Source organism: Tamandua tetradactyla, chromosome 3 (genome assembly GCF_023851605.1).
Source record: "Tamandua tetradactyla isolate mTamTet1 chromosome 3, mTamTet1.pri, whole genome shotgun sequence".
Taxonomy (NCBI): domain Eukaryota; kingdom Metazoa; phylum Chordata; class Mammalia; order Pilosa; family Myrmecophagidae; genus Tamandua; species Tamandua tetradactyla.
Window position 1 is genome coordinate 168869789 of NC_135329.1, and position 20465 is coordinate 168890253.

General features: G+C 36.2%; 2 long non-coding RNA genes and 1 pseudogene across 2 annotated transcripts in view; all 3 read right to left on the reverse strand.

Annotated features, from left to right (window-relative positions):
• LOC143676479 (uncharacterized) overlaps window positions 1-20465 on the reverse strand; it is a 134159-nt gene that overhangs the window by 13752 nt on the left and 99942 nt on the right. The gene's annotated exons all lie outside the window — the stretch shown is intronic.
• On the reverse strand, window positions 645-6341 carry LOC143676478 (uncharacterized). Its single transcript, XR_013172114.1, has 3 exons — window positions 5856-6341; window positions 1343-1420; window positions 645-723 (listed from the first exon to the last, which is right to left on the reverse strand). It is a non-coding gene; the product is annotated as an uncharacterized LOC143676478 (long non-coding RNA).
• Window positions 17284-18433, reverse strand: LOC143676831 (NEDD8-conjugating enzyme UBE2F pseudogene; annotated as a pseudogene).

Genomic DNA, 20465 nt, shown 5'->3' on the forward strand with positions numbered 1-20465 from the left:
CTCCAAGTGAAATATCAGGTGACCCTGTTTTCTGGGTGTGAAATGTAGTATTTGTATAATTTAAGCATACTTGGGGTATCAAAGCCCATTCTAATTGTAATCGCCGTAAGTTAAATTGAGGAGTTGTATTTGAAGTGGTAAGTAGATTGCAAATAGAAATATAAACAGATGGAACATTAAATATTTTTATAATTATCTCCTTTTTACTTTTCCCATTTTCTGACATTCATGACACACAAACCTGCACATACATACTAAAGCCAATGTCCTTATCTTCCCCTATTATCTCAGTATTCTTTCTTTTTGGTTGTATTTGCTGAATTGTAATTACCATATAATCTCTCAACGATTTCATTAATGATATTTTAGAAATTGGTTTTGCTCCCAGGTTTTGTCGTTTGAAATATTTGTAATATTAGATGATTGGTTTGATCTTCAGCATGTTTCAGAACCTTTCACCCAAGTTCAAATCACTATTTACAAAAGTGCTTTAAGCATTGGGACTTCAAAACGAAAAGGAAGCAAGCCTAATGAGTCCTTTTGGGGTTTATAGAAGCAATCAAAAACTTGGAAGGAAAAAGAGGCAGTAAACTGATTGATAGTTCCTGTATACTGCGGCATAAAACAAGCCCATGAGTAACTCACAAGTGTGTATTCTTTCAAATCTGTAGGAGACTTTCAGCTGGTATTAAAGTTATAGTTCATGTATCATAGCAAGTAGTCCTGGAATAGAAATTAATAAGTACCAATATTACATGTAAAGTGCATCTATATAAAAGCAGATACCTAGCAGCGCTTCTGACAATAAAGACTGATTTAACTACTAAAACTTGATTCTAATTATAGAATAGATTTCCTTCTCACTAGAGCCAGTTTTCCTTCTACTAGATAGCATTCTATATATTTTGCAACATGCAAAACACCATCTCCCAAAGCAGTTGTCTCAGACCTCCCCCAAAGCACTCCTAAACGAGGATTAAATTAAAAGTCTAAAAGTCTCTAGGTAGTATATATTAAGGAGTAGCACCAGGGTTCCTAGTGAATAGATGACTCAGTGGAAAGTAGCTACTATGTTCACAATGTGTCTTCATCAATTTAGGACTCTAAGTCCTAGGAGCTCAGATTCATACGTATCTGGCAGTGCTGAAAGATACTTAAAAATCAGATGTGCAGCTGAGCTAACTTTATCACGGGGGCTACACTGTAGCTCAGTCCTGATTTCTACCACTCACAAGTGCAGCATATTTCCCAATTTTGCTATCCCAAACAAAGGAAGAGCAGCAAGTAAAGCGGACAAGATGGTAATGTAAGAAAGAGCTAATAAAAGAACCAAATGACTCACATGCAATCTGGAAAGCAGATATCAGGTCTATTGTGCCTCCAAATCACTACTCTGCAGATGAAAAGGCTTTATCATTCCCTAAACAGAAAATTCTCAAATCAGGCCTCTGTCCCTGAAAGCTTACAGATATTATGTCAAAAATACTCCTTACTTGACCTTAAAGTGTGATGAGAGGTTAGTGTATTCCTGTATAATTGCAACGTACTTTATTCTTACAAATGGTTTTCATTCTTATATAAAAATACATGTATTTCTCTTTTTTTTCATGTGACTAATTTATTCTAACAATGGCCCATGTACAAAATTGTTTTTACAAATAAGGTAATAGCTTCAATCCATGATTTAAAAAATGAAATATTTATGTTTTGCATTTTATGGTAACATAAACTTCAGAAAAAAATAGATATTGCTTGTATCTGTTTTCTTTTTGTGGCTGTAACATTTGGTATAAGTAGGTCTTTAGTAATTGCATTTCCTTTAAGAATTAGAAGTGTTTAAAGTTGTTGTCAGTGTGAGAAGACTTGAAAGAAAGTCCCCCCCACCCCCCAAAAAATAAAGGGCAGGCCACAGTGGTTCAGCAGGCAGAATTCTCACCTGCCATGCAGGCAACCCGGGTTTGATTCCTGGTGCCTGCCCATGCCAAAAAAAAAAGAAAGCCCCTTTCCTTGAGATTCTGCAGTGAAAAATTTAACAAAGTTTTAAAGATTCTTTATCTTCAAGAGTCCCTATACACACAATGAAAAAATCTTAAAAGCATTCATATAAACTGGAGTTAATCTGAACTACTCACCACATAATTACAAACTCAGAATAAAAATAAAAGTGCGGATTTTGATGTTTTATCAACTAATGTGTTGCATTTCCTAAGTAAAGTCAATTTACCTTTCCTTTTCTCAGCTATTTATTTAAAATCGAGGCAAGATATTCTCCACCTATCCAAAGTATTTTCTAGCTTTTCATATACGTACTATTTTGAAGATATTGAAGGGACTAATATTCCTATAAACTTAAACCTCACACATATACTTTGTTAAAAGGTAAATATTCAAATCCTTTCTATTTTTATTTCTTCCTTTTTTCCTTTCTTTCAGTAAATATTTATTAAGCTCCTATACATGCCAAACACTCTTCTAGGCACTTGAGAGACATCTATGAACAGAACAATGATCCCTGCCCTTGTGGAACTTACAATCTAGTCAGTAAACAGACACCATATGAATAACTGCTGTGTGATCCTGGGCAAGTCACTTAACCTCTCTCTGCTTCAGCTCCCTCTACTGCCTAGACGAGCTCTTAATAGTATCTACCCGATAGGGTTTTAGTAAATATTAAATGAGTTGATATGTGTAAAGTTCCTGGAACAGAGTAATACTTATTATTATTTTCTTAACTGCACCAAGTACAAATATATAGAAAGAAAAGATATTAGATTGAACAGTATGACAATCCCATTTTTTTAGGTAAAGCCATACAGTTCAATCCTTAAGTTAAGACACTAGTTCTAACCTCCAGTTACATATTAGAACTACTAGGAGAGAACTCCCAAAGCTAACAGGCCAGGGCTTATCCCATAGCTATAAAATCACAATCATTGAGTGAGATGCTGGGTACTATTATTTCTTTCACAGCTTATTTAATCAAATATCTTATTTCATAGGAAGTAGTGAGTAAATCAGAGCAGTATGATGACAAATAAAGCGGGGACGGGGTGGGAGAGAAGTGAGTGATCAATGTGCTAAAGGCTGCAAAGAAGTTATTGAAACCAGAAATTACCTTATAATATTTAGGGAGACATATGGTGTTAATGGGTGCTCCTTGAATTAGCTGCTGTCTCATGGGGAAAATTTAGCTGGTTTTTTTTGCACTGTCCCACTCCACACTGATACTCAATAATGGTCCAGAGTATAGGATGTTATTATGCAAATGTAAATATTGGGGCGGGGGCGGATTTTTAATACACATTCTCCTGGCCACTGCTGCACATAATAAGTTCACCAACTCAAACTTTAAAGAAAAAGTTCGTAAGAAGAAGTAAAACATATTTAATTCTTTACAAGGGTTTCTCTGTGCACCATATCTGAAAGTATAAAGTAGAAGACAGTGTGTTTCTTATTTATTAACTTCATATGATTAAATCACCATCAATTTTCAGGTAATTGATAGCTTCCAGAAGCTTTTTACAGGTAAGCACTACATGTTCATCCTCATTCTCAATTTGATATAGTTCTAATGACTAGAACACAGATAATACAAATTAGACTGGCCACCTCAAGTAACTCTGAAGAGAGATTTTGATCCAGGGAAGGTTAAAAGCTATGGCCAGAGATACCAGTGTTAATTATTGTGACTCCTAAAGTCATACGTCTGAGCATAAAGAAGTTGGACATAATTGCTTACGTAGTAGTGAAATGTCAATAATTCACAATTCTACTGTTTAGGAAATAAGTGGTTCTGCCTTAACCCAAAACTTCCTATAGAGCAAGAACATAAGCACCTAACAGCACAAGAGAAATATTTTGAAGCCAGCTACATCAAAGAGATATGGACTACTTAATGGGAATGAGGTTTTTACAAAATAATGAGTTAATATTTTTGGAAAACTTGATTATGTAAATTGTTCATTGTAAGCAATAGAAGATCTCTAGCTGAGCTATCTAGTGGATGATGAGACAACCTAAAGAACAGGTTGACAAGATGTGTCATAAACCTCAGTCCTTAGTTTTATACTCTTCAAAATTTTTAATATGAACATATTTTTTTTAAAAAATAGCTTACCAGGTATGTGATTAATGAAGAAATTTAGGAAGGGATGCAATTTGCATGATAGAATAAAGATCCAAATAGCTCTTGACAGATATGAATAAAATATCGCATCTAACAGGATGAAATGAAATAATAAAATAATTGCTCATCTGATCACTTTGGTTGGGCTAAAAGCCTCTTCTCTGTTATTATGCAGCACCTTATGCTTATCTAAAATCTTGGATACCATATGAAATAATATACGAGAAAATCCCATAGTATTTTGAAATTATACGTGTATATGTTATTTCTTCAGAACAAAGTCTGCCTACTCAACTTATGCCTTAGATCACCTAGCTGAGTGTTTACTAGGCTGATAAATTTTATTGGGATGAACAGGAATATATCTTAAAATACAACAACAACTTAAATATAGTAAAGGAATGGCATGAGTGAGTTAGAGAGAGTGTAAGCCAGACATGGTAGAATATGGTAGCTGATTTCATGTAGAAGAGGCACAGAGCCACTCTTTATGATCTCAAGGTAGTATAATTAGTCAAGGTAGAGTATTTACAGGGAATTAGGGACCCTATTCAGGAGAAGTAAAAATACCTGAAACTGTAATGCATGGGGTCACGCATTGTCTTGCGTTTCCTAGCAATGATATTTTCAAGCATAGATTTGTGGCCGCTTATCATAGAAAGAAGTCAGTCATCATTTATTCAATAATGTTCTCTATTATATTCTAGGTATAGTGCCATGCTATAAGGATACAGAGCATATAGCACAGTTCTTATACTCAAGAAATTTACCATTTAATGAGAGATACAAAGTTGTTAATAAGTAACAATCAGTTACTTCAGTAGTTACAATCAGAAGTAGGAGCACATTTTTAAAAAATAACCTCCTCTTGGAAGATCAAGGAAAAATTCCTTTCCCTGAGTCCTATTGGAAAACTGAGCTAGATAATCTTCAATGTGCCTTGAAACCCTAAATTTCTGATTCCAAGGTTTGTTTAGTCCTATACACCCCCCTATCCCTTCTGGTTTTATGCACTGGAAATGTTAGACTAATCATCTGTGGTGGTTTGGAGTTGTACATACTCCAGAAAAACATGTTCTTAAACCTAATCCATTCCTATTGCTGTGAACCCATGATAAGTAGGAACTTTTGATGAGGTTACTTCCGTTAAGATGCAGCCCATCTCAATTAGGATGGGTCTTAATCCTATCACTGGAGTCCTTTATGAATAAACTGAAATTCAGACAGAAAAAGGAAAAGCCATGAGAAGCAAGAAGCTGAAGGTAAACAGAACCTGAAGACAGAGGCGAGGCCAGGAGCGGTCACTGCGTGTATTGCTATGTGACAGGGAAGCCTAGGACCAAAGGATCAAGGCAAAAGCCCCAGAATGCCAGTCTTCAAGAAGAAAGCATCACATTGATGACAGCTTGATTTGAAAATTAACTTAGCCTCAAAACCCTGAGCTGACAAATTCCCATTGTTTAAGTCAACATGACCTCTTAAAAGTCAGTTAGGGGGAGCAAGGGTAGTCCAGTGGGAGAATTCTTGCCTGCCACGTGGGAGGCCTGGGTTGGATTCCCAGTCCATGCACTTCCCCCAAAACAAACAAATAAGCAAAACGAACAAACAAAAATTCAACAAACAGTGCTGCAATAAAAGGACATTCACATGGAAAAACAGCGAAATGTGACCCCACCACACAGCATACCAAAAAAAAAGTCAGTTGGAAAGGTTTGAAGGTATTTTGTACCTGATGATGGTCTTTCAACGTGGATCTGCCACTCCTTTCTCTGTCAGTATTACAATTTTTATTTTACATATGTAAATAATATATATGATAAATTTGGCATTTTTTTTAACTTTAATTATGTTGATTGGCATTTGACTGCCAATATTTGAGGATAGCTTATTGTTTCGGTTTTCTTCTACTGTGATGTACGTTGACTTGTATACCCAAGTTTGGAAATGTTCTTGGTCTTGTCTGCATTCTAGTGGTGTGGACCCGTTGTGAATCGGGTCTCTTCCATATTAGTTCAGTTAAGGTGTGGCCCAACTCAACTAGGCTGAACTTTAATCCATATTACTGGAGTCCTTTATAAACAAAGTGAAAGTCAGTCAGAGATAAACCATGGGGAGCAGGCTGAAGCCGGAAGTCATCGGAACCAGAAAAAAAAGACACATTTTGTGCATTGCCATGTGGTGGAAAAGCCAAGGAATTCAAGAAATTGCTGGTCAGCCAGAAGATAATGATCCTGGGAGGAAGCAAACCAAGAGTCAATAAATTCTTGTTAAACCAACCCCCAGTATGTTATTTGTTTAGCCAGGATACTAAAATACAGTGTTTATCTTTTTGAAAATATAACAGGATTAGAATTTCATCTTTATGTTATAAAGTTAAGCCATAAATGGTGTTACAAATGTACATAACTCAACTAAGGTGACAATCTGAAGAAAAAGTAATTTGTAGGCCTGCTAAGAAGCCAAACTCTTACATAAGAGGCAAAGACAAAGGCATTGTATATATATATTTTACTTCCTTAAGCCTGGAATTTTTATTGTTTTTGTTAGTGTTTTATTTTTAATGAAGGTTATAAATTATGATGTTTTATGATTTCTAAAACATTAAAGTATTTTAAAAAGTGTCCTAGAATTTTTTTTAAAGATAGGAAATGCTAAGAAACAGCTTCTTCGTCCTTTATATAATTCTAACTCAAAACAACATGTGAGCCAAAATTGTTTTAGAAACCAGAGCTCTTTTATATATACATTTAACAACAAGTAAATAGATGGATAAACAAACATACAGAGAGGCAATTTGACCTTAAGGTTAAACTGAAATTTTCTAAATGTAAGAAGAAAACTAAAGAAAAGATCTCACACCCCACCATATCAGCATTTTCAAAAGATATACTTCTACTTGAATTTGATTAAATAAAACATCTTGTCCCTTATCTAATCTGAAGTTGATTTTATTTAAGCTGAGATCACAATTGCCATTAATGTTAATTAAACTCTTTTGATTGTTACAGCACATAAACTATCTCCCTGAAATTTATCACCTTCCAAATTTCAGCAAAAATTTTAGGAAGATAGGCACCCTGATCTAGTACTTGAACTTTAAAATGTGTCTGACTTCTTCTACTACAATACTGCAACACCAGAAATCCAGGAATTTTAAAAATATCCAAACAAGGAATCTCGTGTACAGAACAAAAATGCTCAATAAAGGTGTGTTAATTTATCCATTAAACTGTAACTTCTTGTAAATTGTGGCTTAGCTTTCATTTGAAAAATGGAAACTGTTGTAATTTTAAGCTCTGTTCTCCATGGTACATGGGTATTTTTAAATCTTGTCATTTCATTTTTTCAGATCTGTATTTTGATTCCTAGTATTGTCCTGCTTTATGTAAGCAATCACTATGTGACTGGAGGCAATGTATCCATTATTGCAGGAAAGAAGGAAAATAATAAAACATGGCAAAACATCACCAAAAACTCAGCAAATTGTTAGGAGTTACACATCAAAAAAGATTAACCATCTTCACTGAAATGCTGAGAAAAAGAGAAGAAAGAAGAAACAAGTAAAGTTTAAGCTCTAAAGAATGAAAGAGCAAAGGAAAAGAGTGAAAAATAAAATAAGAAATGATAGAAAAGAAAAAAATAGAGGCTCTGACTATATTAAATTGAAGATGAATAATTTAAAATACCAGTAGGACAAAGCACATTTCATGACAATTAATCAGAATTTAAAAATTAATAATTATATGTGAGTTTTATAATTAAACTAGACATCTTACTTAACTCAAGCTCTGTATTCCTGTGGCATTTGTTGATAAACTACACAATAAAAATGTTAATGCCTGTACTGGTTTGAATCTATAATATACCCCAAGAAAGCCATGTTCTTTTAATCCAGTCTTGTGGGGGCAGCCCTACTGTTGCATGGGACCTTCTGATGAGGTTGTTTCCATGGAGATAGGACCTGCCAATTCAAATTGGGTCTTAATCACTTGTGGAAGTCCTTTAAGAGAGCCAATACAGAGATGAACCGAAAGAAGCTAAGTCAGAAAAAAAAATGCCCCAGAAGAAGCCACAAGGACCCACAGGAGCTGAGCAAGCCATTTTGGAAAACACTGTAGGAGAGAATGGCCGGCAGACATTGCCCTGTGCCTTCCTGTGTGACAGAGAAACCTGGACACAATTGGCCTTCTTGAATGAATGGATCATCTCGTTGATACCTTAATTTGGATTTTCTTGACCTCAGAACTGTAAATTTGTAACCTAATAAATCCCCTTTGTAAAAGCCAATCCATTTCTGGCATATTGCATTCCAGCAGCATTAGCAAACCAAAACAATGCCCAATTTTAATATAAATAGGTAAATGTATGGCATAAAGTACCCAATAAGATATATATGTACTCAATAAATGAGGACGTGTCCTCATTTTAAATTGCCACCTAATACATACTCTAGAGTATAAAACTGATGAATAATGCAATATGCTTCATTGGTTAACAATACCTGTAAGATACCGTGTGACTAAAAAGTAAAACCAACCACTCAGTGGGCATAATGACATAAGAAAGGAGAGTAGTAAGATCATATCAAATTCAATTGAAAAAGTTAAATGTGATATGTAAATATATAAACAAAAGATATTAGTAAATCAATATACATTTGTAAAATGTTCTAGGGTATTTACACTGGTCTACTCAGCACACGCTTGAAAACGTTCAATTAGCAAATTAAATTGGGACATAAAGTTTGGAAAACAAAAAATAAAGATTTTTTTTTTTTTAATCCAGTGAGTTATCTGGATAGGCTTTCCATGTGGATTAACAATTTCAAAGGTTTATTGGCCATATTATCTTCTCTCTATTGTATACAAACAACTTTATGTTGTGAACAAACAAAAAAGAACTCAATTCAAAATACTTGGTTCTCACCTGCCATGCCGGAGACCCAGGTTCAATTCCTGGTGCCTGGCCATGCAACCAAAAAAAAAAATAGTTGAGAGTTTCTTTTTTCATTTTAAACTAACTTTTCTTTAGTACTGAATTATATTGCAGATTTTAAATCATATTTTCTTACATAATTTTAATATTTTTTGTTATAGTAAAATAAAATAACATATCCATGCCTCTTTCATTTAATTATTTTTTTTATGCAGAAAGGATTAAAAAGTGAAGGTATCCTCTTGTTGATACCTTAATTTGGACATTTTCTTGGCCTCAGAACTATAAATTTGTAACCTAATAAATCCCCTTTGTAAAAGGTAAGTTGTATCCTTTCACATTCCGTTTTCAAAATTTGGGGTATGAATCTTTGAAATTAGTTCAAAATCTTTAGGAGGAAAAAAATAGTTGAAATCAACTTAGACTACAACCTTCCCAAGCTTTCTGTTGTTCTTAAAATTTTCTCAAGCATCTGACTAATTTTAGCTATCTAGATAAGCTTAGTCTCCCAAGTATCAGTGAGCTAATAAAAGGGAAAGATTTGAAAGTTGGATCAATAATGTACTAGATTTCTGGAAAGAAAGAGAGAGAGAGAGGAAAATGATTTAACAAATGTGGCAAAATGCTGAGAGTTGCCAAATGTGGGATCTGAGTGAGGGGTATGTTGGAGTTCTATGAATTGTTTCTGTATTATTTTTTGCAACTTTCCAATAAGTTTGAAATTATTTTGAAATTAAAATGAGCTTCCAACATATTTCAAGATGAGTCTGTGTCCATTATATATGAAACAAATCATTATTTTTAATATATATGTATTTACATTGCAAATACATATAGTCAATAGCATGCAATTTAAAGAATAATTATTTTCCTCCATTTTATAGTTTGTTCATATATAATTATAATCAGGCCCAATTAAGAATGTGCTGGGCATGCAATGCAGGTTAAATTTTAAGTTAAAAATAACAGAATTAACTACAAACTATACATTAAACCTTATCTGTTGATCACTTATATTTATTCTATCTCTCTAGTATAATTCTTACTTCTGAGAGAATGTTTAATATACACATTTTCCTTCCCTCTGATTTATGCCCTCTTCACTCTATGTGTACTTATACTGGCATATGTCACCATCCCATTCACAATTGGGTAAGGTCTTGGGATCCCAGAGTTTCTTGGTGGATACACTGGGCTCATTAAACCATAACCAAGTAGACTTTGTTTGTGCAGCCCAGCTGACCTAACAAAGCAAACTTACAGTGACCTAGCACTTCTTTTTAGGTCAAAAAAAAAAAGAAGTAGGAGGAGAAGATTCTGTTATTTGACTTTTAGGGGCTTCTTTGACATGCCTCTAACAGTCCTGTATATCAAGAGTGTATCAAGAGTTCTAAATTATACAAATGTTATATGTCAAACAGAGAAATACATATTCTTTATTTTTATTACCATATCTGTTCTCTAAATCACAGCTGTTGTGACCAGTACCAAGAAAGAAGGTAACTGGTCCTTCTCTGTTGTTGTCATTCTTTTTTTTTTTTTCTTTTAGAAGAAGAAGACAACTATGCAAGCCAGAGCCAAGCAAGGTTAGCTGATCTATAATGAGGACACACTGCCAGATACATGCTAGAAAGGGAAAATTTCAAAAGCAGTCTATTATGCAAGGTGAGCAACCAAGGAGCTTACTTCAAGTCTAACGTAGGCCTCCAGACATTACTTAATTGTACATTTCAAATCCCTTAGTGTTCAAGTGGAAATGTCTATTTGAATAGTTTTGGATAAATATATCTTACTGTCAAGTTCAAAAATGATTTCACATACATTATCACATAGAATATTTGCAGTAACTTTATGAGGTATTCAGAACAATAATTTCCCATTTTAAAAACTAAAAAGTTGATGTTCAAAGAGGTTAAGTAGCTAACTCAAGATCATTTTTTAATCAATTGTTTTATTTTACTAATTCTTTTCTGCCTCGCCCTTGTTCAGCTTATGGGAGGAGTCAATCATTTAACTAATTACTTAATCAAATATTTAATTATGATTGTGATAACTTATGAAGGAGAAATTCAGGCTGCAGTAATTAAAGATAAAGGAGGGGGTGGGTTATCTAGTTGGGACTTCAAGGAAGGCTTCCTATGTAAATGACTTCTAAGCAGACTGATAAAGGGTAGGAATTACCTAGATGAAGAGAGATGGTGCAGAGGAAATGGGGTATGCTGACACCTCAAATTGGGGAGGATCATTATATGATCACATGGTAGAACAGGGAAAACTTTCCACAGTGTGCTCTGTGAGAAGGGTGGAAGCAGGACACATAATATAGGACTTTGTAGACTATATTAAGGATTTGATGTTTATTCCTATGATAGTAGGATAATATTAACGGTCTTAAGCAGGAAAATTTGCCTGTTAGCTCTTGCATGAGTTTATGAATCTACAGCAATAGTTTACACAAGAAACTATAGTTCGGAGGTTAGATGAATATGAGAGAAGGTAATGAGACATATTTGAAATAAAGATAAAAGTTTAAAGGACGGCGATGAATTGGATGAGGAAGGTATCAAAATGACTCTAAATTTTCATGTTTGTGTAGTGATGATACTATTGCCGAAAGTTAAAAGAACCAGGTTTGGGAAATGAGAGGGCTAAAGAGTTTATATTGGGACATGTTGAGGTTGTTTGCCTTTGTGACCTCCAAGAAGAGATTTGCAGTAAACATTTCTGGAGTTAGAGAAGGTCTGGTCTGTAAATATAAATGGAAGAGTCAACAGAATATTGATGGCATTTGAACTACTTGTTCATCCGTGGGGAGAATATAGAGCACCAAATATTAAAAGCCAGTAACAGATCAGCCAGCAAAGGAAATTCAGAAGGAGCAGCCACAGAGGCTACAAAAAATTTAGGAGAGTGTTTGTAGTATTGAAAACCAAGGGAAGAAAAAATTATTTTGGAAAAAGGAAATTCTCAGCACCAATTATATAATGCCAAATGGGCTATTGGCATCTCTTGATATTCATCCCACAGTCTTCCAAAAGATAAAAATCTCAAATAATTCATGTAAGAGGGAATACGAATTGAACTGGAATGTGAGAAAAAAATGCTCAACCACACCAAATATATCTATACAAATATTTTTAAAATATGAAATGTTTTGCATCTACTTTAGCAAAAGGTAAGTGTAGCAAGCTTGTTAGAATATTAAAAAATTCATTAATTAACTGGTTGTTAAAATAAACTGTTACAGTACTTTTAAAAGTCAATTTAGTGATTTGTATGAAAATATGTTGATATTCTTTGGCTCAATAATGCCACTGCTGCATAGAAATAATTTTAAAATGCCTAAATAGCAATAACTAGAAATGATTTTATTGAAGATCAACTTACATAATTTCCACAACAAAGCAATAATATATATATTGCTATTATTCTCATTTTTTTTCAGATAAACAAACTGAGGCACAGAAAGGTTAAATAACTTTCTTAAGGTTGCATGTTAAGTGCTAGAACTAGGGCAGTTTGAACCGAGATTTTGTACTCTTTAGTCATTCAGCCAGTGATTGTGTTTTCTTTTGTGCCTTGTATTTAGTTGTGTCTCTTATTTCTCTCAATTAGTCTTCAAAGCTCTTGAAAACCTATCCTATATCAGATTCTTCTTTTTCTCCCCAAGTGCCTGAACATAGTAAGTGTTGGAAAGTTTTGTTGAATAAGCAAATGAATGAATTCATGAATCTTAAAAAGCAAATAAATGAGAAGGATGCAGTAGCATACCATTTGAGAATCCCGGGTCTTCCTCCAAATCTCCTCCACAATATTATCTTCTCTATTGCTGCCGCCACTGCCATCATCACCTCAGGATCTTTCAAAATCTCATCAAGGGGGTACGAGGGTAGTTCAGTGGTAGAAATTCTCGCCTGCCATACGGGAGACCCAGGTTCTATTCCCAGTCCATACACTTCCCAAACAAGCAAAACAAACAAACAAAATCCAACAAATCAACAAACAGTGCTGCATTAATGGGATACTCACATGGAAAAATAATGAAATGTGACCCTGCCATACCGCATACAAAAAACAAACAAATAAAATCTCATCAAGTGTTTTCTTCTAAATTACTCAGTCTCCAAAATCTCTTTTCATTTGACTCCAACTATTTATTGGGCATTTAAAATAATATTAGAAACTATGCTATATTCAATGAAAACAAAAATTAATCCAATATGATCCTCAAGTCATAGTGCTAACAGTCCACTGTTGGAGGCAAAAGTGAATGTACCATTTATACATATATAAATGCAGTATGTTATTTATATCTATGTAATATAATAAGTAACATGATAGAATTATGCACAGGGTTCATAAGGAACAAAGGGGAGGATGGCTTAGCCCACCTTGGGGATCTAGGAAGGGGGAGATGTCACCTGAGCTGAGTCCTGAAACAACACTATGTATTTAGCCATTATAGAGGAGGCAAGAACATTCCAGGAAAGGGAAAGAGCATCGTGTATGGAAGTGGCGAGTGCATCTGTGTGTGTTCAGTGTGTGTTGAAAGTGGTAATAGGGGCAATGGAGAGGAGATCCTCCAAGAATCACTTGGAGGAGAACCCTCAGTTTTCCTACATTACTGTCTGAATATATAGTCCTAGTTATTGTATCCTTACTCACCATTAAATACATCAATCCAGGTATTGTTCAGAACTAAAGATATCAGATTTTAAATATATATCTGGTTTACCAAAATTATACCTATGCAAATTATAGGAAACTCCTGATTCGAGCCCTCCATTTCAAACCAGGCACCTTGTTCTCATTACAAAAGTTCTTTCCTTCCTCCAAGATGCCAGGTGTTTTCATGTTCATCCCCTGCCTAAATATTTTTAATCCACTTCTCCATCACATTTCCTTATTGGCTAATCTCATAAATTAATTTGAACTAATAAAAGTAGTGTTCTCCCTTCAAAATGGCTTATTTCCCTCCTAGTGGACAATTTCTGTACCTCAGCTTAATTATATTAACCCTTTATATGTTTGGTCTTTCATAGTCTATAAAATATTTTTATATATTTTCTAGCTGCTGGAATGCAACACACCAGAGATGGCTTGGCTTTTGATAAAACGGAATTTATTTTGTTAGTTCTTCAGAGGAAAGGCAGCTAACTTTCATCTGAGATTATTTCTTACCTGGGAAGGCTCAGGGTAGTCTCTGCTGGCCTTCTCTCCAGGCCTCTGGGTTCCAACAACTTTCCTTGGGGTGACTTCTTTCTGCATCTCCAAAGGCCTGGGCTGAGCTGCGAGGCTGAGATGAGGTATGCTGAGCTGCTTCGGCTGTGCTACGTTGAGCTCTCTCATTAAAGCACCAGCCAATTAAGTCAAACAACATTCATTGCAGCAGGCATGCCTCCTAGCCGACTGCAGATGTAATCAGCAACAGATGAGGTTCACGTACAATTGGCTCATGTCTGCAGCAAAGAACTAGGTGCCTTCACCTGGCCAAGTGGACAACTGAATCTAACTGCCACACATATAATTTCAGTTGATACTTGACTCTGTGATAAAAGTAAGGGGGTTATTATTACGAAGTTTTTTAAAAAAATGAACATATTGAAGTTCAAAAAATTAATGGACTGGGTGGGTCACGGTGGCTCAGCAGGTAAGAGTGCTTGCCTGCCATGCCCGAGAACCCGGGTTCGATTCCTGGTGCCTGCCCATGTTAAAAAAAAAAAAAAATTAATGGACTATTTAAGTACAGAATCCTTGGTACAACTAATACTGAAGTTTATTTTATTTAAGTCTTAGTAGGGGCAATTTTACCTCTGCAGTGTCTTGTTTTCACCGCCTAAAGACAAAACAGTGATTTTAGCAATTGGAGAAAGCTAATGGCATATATACATATAATTTGGCCTCAGGAGTCCTTTGGTTACTTCTTCACAGTATACCAAATGGGCAACCTCCTACTCTAGCTACACTGATATCACCCGTGTTCACTATTTCCTCAGGGTAACACTCACACAGGTGACACTTAACTGTCTTCTTAGCAATCATATGATTTAGAAACAACTACACTTTCTCTCTTTGACTATTTTAACCTTAAAAACCAAACCCGTTTGCAAAGACACACTATAACTTTTTACTGCACCAACGACATTTTAATAAATTGTTTTTATTTAGTACTAAAGTCATGGTAGTACTTTTGCAAGTTTTTTTTTCCTTATGTCATTTTGACCTGGGCTTTCACTCACAATGATTGAAAGAAAACTTTTGTCAAGTAGACAGACCCTTGAGAGGCAAAACCATAGCAAATGTCAAAGAGTGGTTACCAGTCAGTCAATGAGAAAAGAGATATAGGCAATGGCACATGGACAATAAGTGGGGACTGCAACATGCCTAGAGAAACTACCTCACTGCCCTTTCCACCCTTAGGCAAACCTAGCAATTATGGTCTCATTTAAAATGATTTGCCCTCATTAATTTTATATGATCAAAATCAAACTCATTACCCTTATCCTTCCACACTCCCAAGCATTTCTTCTCCTAGATTCTAGTTTTTAGTTAATTACATTAACATCATCAATAAACCCAAACCAGAAAATTGAGTTATCATTGCACATTCCTTTTCCCTATTTTCTCAAGTTAAATCTTTCTCAAATGTGCAGCTCACGTTTCCAGTGCTATGAAACCATTAGCACTGGAATTAGGACCTCCAAATTACCAGTAGGACTATCAAAACATCCTTAAAATTAGCTACTGAATGACATCCCCCCTTCCCCTCCTCCTCTACTTTGCCAGCCCCATGTTCTTTGAAATATATATCATCTCTCATACCCTTTTCCTTCAAAAACGTTCAATATGTCCCCAGTATGAATAGAATGACTCTTGAGCTCCTTGTAAGGTCATTATGATCTGGCCCCAATCACATTTCCAGCCTCATACTCTTTGTTGTTGTTTGGACGGTTGGTTGTTTTTTGAAACCATACAAGCATTTATCTTGCATTTGATTTCACAGGTTCAAATGCTACACACAGGAGTAAGTCCATTCACCTCTCTTCTGTGTTCTGACTCTGAAGTGCACAAGCATGACCAGGTATGGCTCCATCCCGCTGCAGAATCATAGTCCTCCAGGGCCTAGGACCTGGTGCATCCCCTCGACAGTGCCGGAAGCACAGCAAACACAGAAGACTCAGATGGCACTAGAGTGGGTGGGTGGTTTCCTGAGGTATCTCTAGCATCCCACAGGGCAGCAAGGGTCTGGCTTTTTGAATACACAGCTCCGGAAGCATTGCCTAGTAGTTTATAGTCCTCTCCAACAACAGGAACACCATGGTCGTCAGCCGGCCTGGGATGCCAGCCAGCTTCCTCCAGGCAGCCTGTGGGAAGAGCTCCCTGTTTTTTATCATTCAGTTCTGGCTTCAAAGAGTTCCAAAACTTTCTTGCCACATCTGGACCTGAAAGTAAGAGCTCTGATTTTTAGAAGCTAGATTCTTGTCACATTTGGACAGAATGTATAATTTGTCTTTCATATTTTCTTTTGTACTTCTTTTCAATAGTTGCTTGACCCAACATCTTTCTGTCTGCTCTATACAACGAAAATACAGATTAAATGAGAATAGAAAAAAATAATTAAAGCATTAAATTGTACAAATTACACATCTGTTCCAAAATATGCATACATTAGATAAAATATGAATTTCAGTGAGAGATATACAGGAAATGATTCTAAGCATTCTGGCAAGCTTGGGGACATCTAGGTAGGGCCAACATCTCTGGAAGAAGCTGAGAATTTGCATTCAATCCCCATTTGCAACAAGTTTCTTATTGCCAATCTCCGGTTACACTGAACACATCATTAGCAGCACAGGGGAAACTGACTTGTTCAGGAAAAGGGTAAAAAAGCTCTAGTCTCAATTCTGAATTCATTCAAATGTTTCAAGAATGTCATCAACAGCCTAAACAGTACAGTTTTGAAAAAGCAAGCATGTCAAGGTAAGCAGACAGCTCTCTAGAACCCAAAACACATTATCTGACAGTATTTAAGTTAAATTCCCCAGTGCACATGCATAGTTACGCAGCATTTCTTCTTCTGGACAACCTGGCCGTGAACTAGTAGAATCCAGGGGAAGTGAGAGAGGGTGTGGGGGCAGAGGGAGGTAGATTAACCTCGTGTTTTAAGTTAGAGAGACATATCTATAGCACTCAATTCTTGGTCCTGTGATCTTGTCCTTGTATCATCTGACATGTTTGATGTGGTTTGCAGCTTTATTTTGGAAGTCCTTCTTGTACTACAAATGACGAGGTGCAGCCTTAATATTCAGTGGACCATCAAAATTCAAAAGGTCAGTACCCAAACCACATCCTTCAGCATCTGCATGGGAGCACAGCCAGTGCCGTCAATATAGTGTTCTCGCAGTCAACTTAGATATATGTCCCATGATGTTGGGGTGCCAGACTTTGGTCAAGCATTCTACTTTGGGAAGCACCGTGTTGTATGCATCAGGAACTTTAGTTTCAAACTGAAATTTTCCACCCTGGTAGTAACCCCTATCTGGGGTTATGGTTGCTTTTAACTATGGTTAGCTAAAAGCAACCAAGTTTGTTTGGATCAAGAAAATGCACTTTACGTGTATAAGGTTAATTAGCTTCAAGTTCTGCAAATTCTTTATCCAGCAGCCTTGTCTCTCAAGAAAAACCTCCAAGTGGAGTCTGAAGCCATGACTGCCATTAGGGAACCTTTCAGACCATCGTCCAGCTTTAATTTGCTTGCCAGATGTGGTAGTTAGATTCAGTTGTCAACTTGGCCAGGCAAAGGCACCTCGTTCTGTTGCTGTGGACATGAGCCAATGGTACGTGAACCTCATCTGTTGCTGATTACATCTGCAGTCGGTTAGGAGGGGTGCCTGCTGCAATGAATGACGTTTGATTTAATCGGCTGGTGCTTAAATGAGAGAGCACAACGTAGCACAGCCCAAGCAGCTCAGCATACCTCATCTCAGCACTTGCAGCTCAGCCCAGGCCTTTGGAGATGCAGAAAGAAGTCACCCCAGGGAAAGTTGTTGGAACCAAGAGGCCTGGAGAGAAGGCCAGCAGAGACCACCCTGTGCCTTCCCACAAAAGAAAGATCCTCAGTTGAAAGTTAGCTGCCTTTCCTCTAAAGAACTAATGAAATAAACCCCCTTTTATTAAAAGCCAATCGTCTCTAGTGTGTTGCATTCTGGCAGCTAGCAAACTAGAACACCTGAGTTAACATTACCACTGCCTTACGGCCTGTAGAGACAAGAAGCAGGCCAGCGCCCAACACCACAGCCTCAGCATGCACAGGTTCCAGGTGGACCCGACTCCAGCATCACATTCTTTTACACCAAATGCACACACTTCCATGCTTGAGGAAAAAAAATTCTGACCTAAGCATAAGTGCATGAAACCATTACTTAGAGAATATTCATAGTAGTCCCCTTACATATTGAAAGAATAGAAGACTGTCTATATCATGGGATTTCTTGATAAAAGCTTGCCCATTTTAAACTGTTATTAAGAGACATATCTATTCAGGGATAATAACAGATAAAATAAGATTGGTCTTCCCTTTGGCAAATGAGTTAGATAGTTGAACTTTAAAACAAAATTAAATATTTATCTTGTTTCACTTTCAGAAACTTTCATATGTTAACTTGCACTGTGAAATGCCAAGAGGAATATTTGAAATGCCTACTCCCCAAATATTTTGGGGTGTGGAATAATATGTTCTCAGAAAACTGCTTGCTTGCTCTCTGAACCATAACAGAATTTGTCCAATGCTCATGTATATCCTTTTCATGTGAAGATTCAAATTATCTCTCAGAAAAAAATGGTTTGATGGGAGAAAATAGATAGAATGATGAATCAGAAAGCACAAAAACCTGGGACCTTGAGGTGTGTGTATTGAAGGAGGGGTGCAATAGGTTGGGAAGGGGAAGGGTACACATGACTCCAAGTCCAGAAAAAGGGAAAGAAAACTTGTATTAGCTAGGGTTTTCTAGAGAAATAGAATCAGCAGGAGATATCTGTAGATACAAAATTTATAAAAGTGTCTCACGTAACCATGGGAATGTAGAGTCCATGGTCTGGCTGGAAAACTGTGAGAATGGAAGACTCCAAAATCCATAGGGCAGGCTGTGAAGTTGGTGACACTGATGAAAGTTCTGGACAAACTCCACAGGAGAGGCTCACTGGCTGAAGCAGGAAGACTGACTGTCTCTTCTGAATCTTCCTTAAAAGCCTTTCAGTGATTAGATTAAGCATCACTCATTGCAGGAGACACTCATTGCAGGAAACACTTGATTACAAATGCAATCAGCTGTGGATGCAGCCAGTGTAATCATGATTTAAGTCCATGAAATAGCAACAGTCAGACAGACCAGCACTTGCCTGACCAGACAACTGGGCACCACCACCTGGCCAAGCTGACATATGAACCTGACCATGACAAGACTTAAGCACTGTTAGGGGGTGAATTGTGTCTCCCAAAAAGAATATGTTGAAGTCCTATACCCTAATTCCACAGAATATGACCTTATTTGGAAATAGAGTTGTTTCAGATGGAATTTGGTAAATTAAGATGAGGTTATACTTGAGTAGGGAAGATCCTTAATCCAATATGACTGGTGCCCATATAAGAAGAGAAGAGGCAGACAGGGAGAGATAGAGAAGACATGTGAAGACAGAGGCAGAGATAAAAGTTGTACTGCCACCAGCCAATGAATATCAAGGATTACTGGACACCTCTAGTAGCCAGGAGAGAGACATTGAACAGATTCTTCCCTAGAGACTTCACAGGGAACATGACACTGTGTCGACATCTTCATTTCAGATATCTAGACTCCAGAACTGTTAGACTGTTAGACAACAATATTTCTGTTGTTTTAAGCAATCTAGTTTGTGGTACTTGTTATGGAAGCCCCAGGAAACTAAGACAGGCACCTAAGTTTAAACTTCATCTAATTCATGTACACCCATGTCCTTAAAAGATTCATCTAAAATAGGCTAAGTATCAATGAAACATTATTTAGAACTGAAGATTTAATATCATATTTTTAAGTAAGATTAAATTATTGACTTTTCCTCCTAAGTTAGATGGCAGTCTTCTGACAGAATCACAAATAGTTATATTAAACAAGGAATTTAAGAACCACAGTTCTAAAATATTCTTATAATTTTAAAGATTATAACAGTTCTTGTTAGAATTAGGCATTTGATAGTTAAGGGTAAAAGATAAATCATTATATGGAATATCTATATAATTTCTTTGACTTCACTTTTTAAATTTTGCATGTTAATGTCAGTATCATTTACAGCAATGTATAATGCCTAGAATTGTCAAAATAAGCAGATTAGAAAATTAGAAAAATTAAACATGTAATCACTATTGAAATCA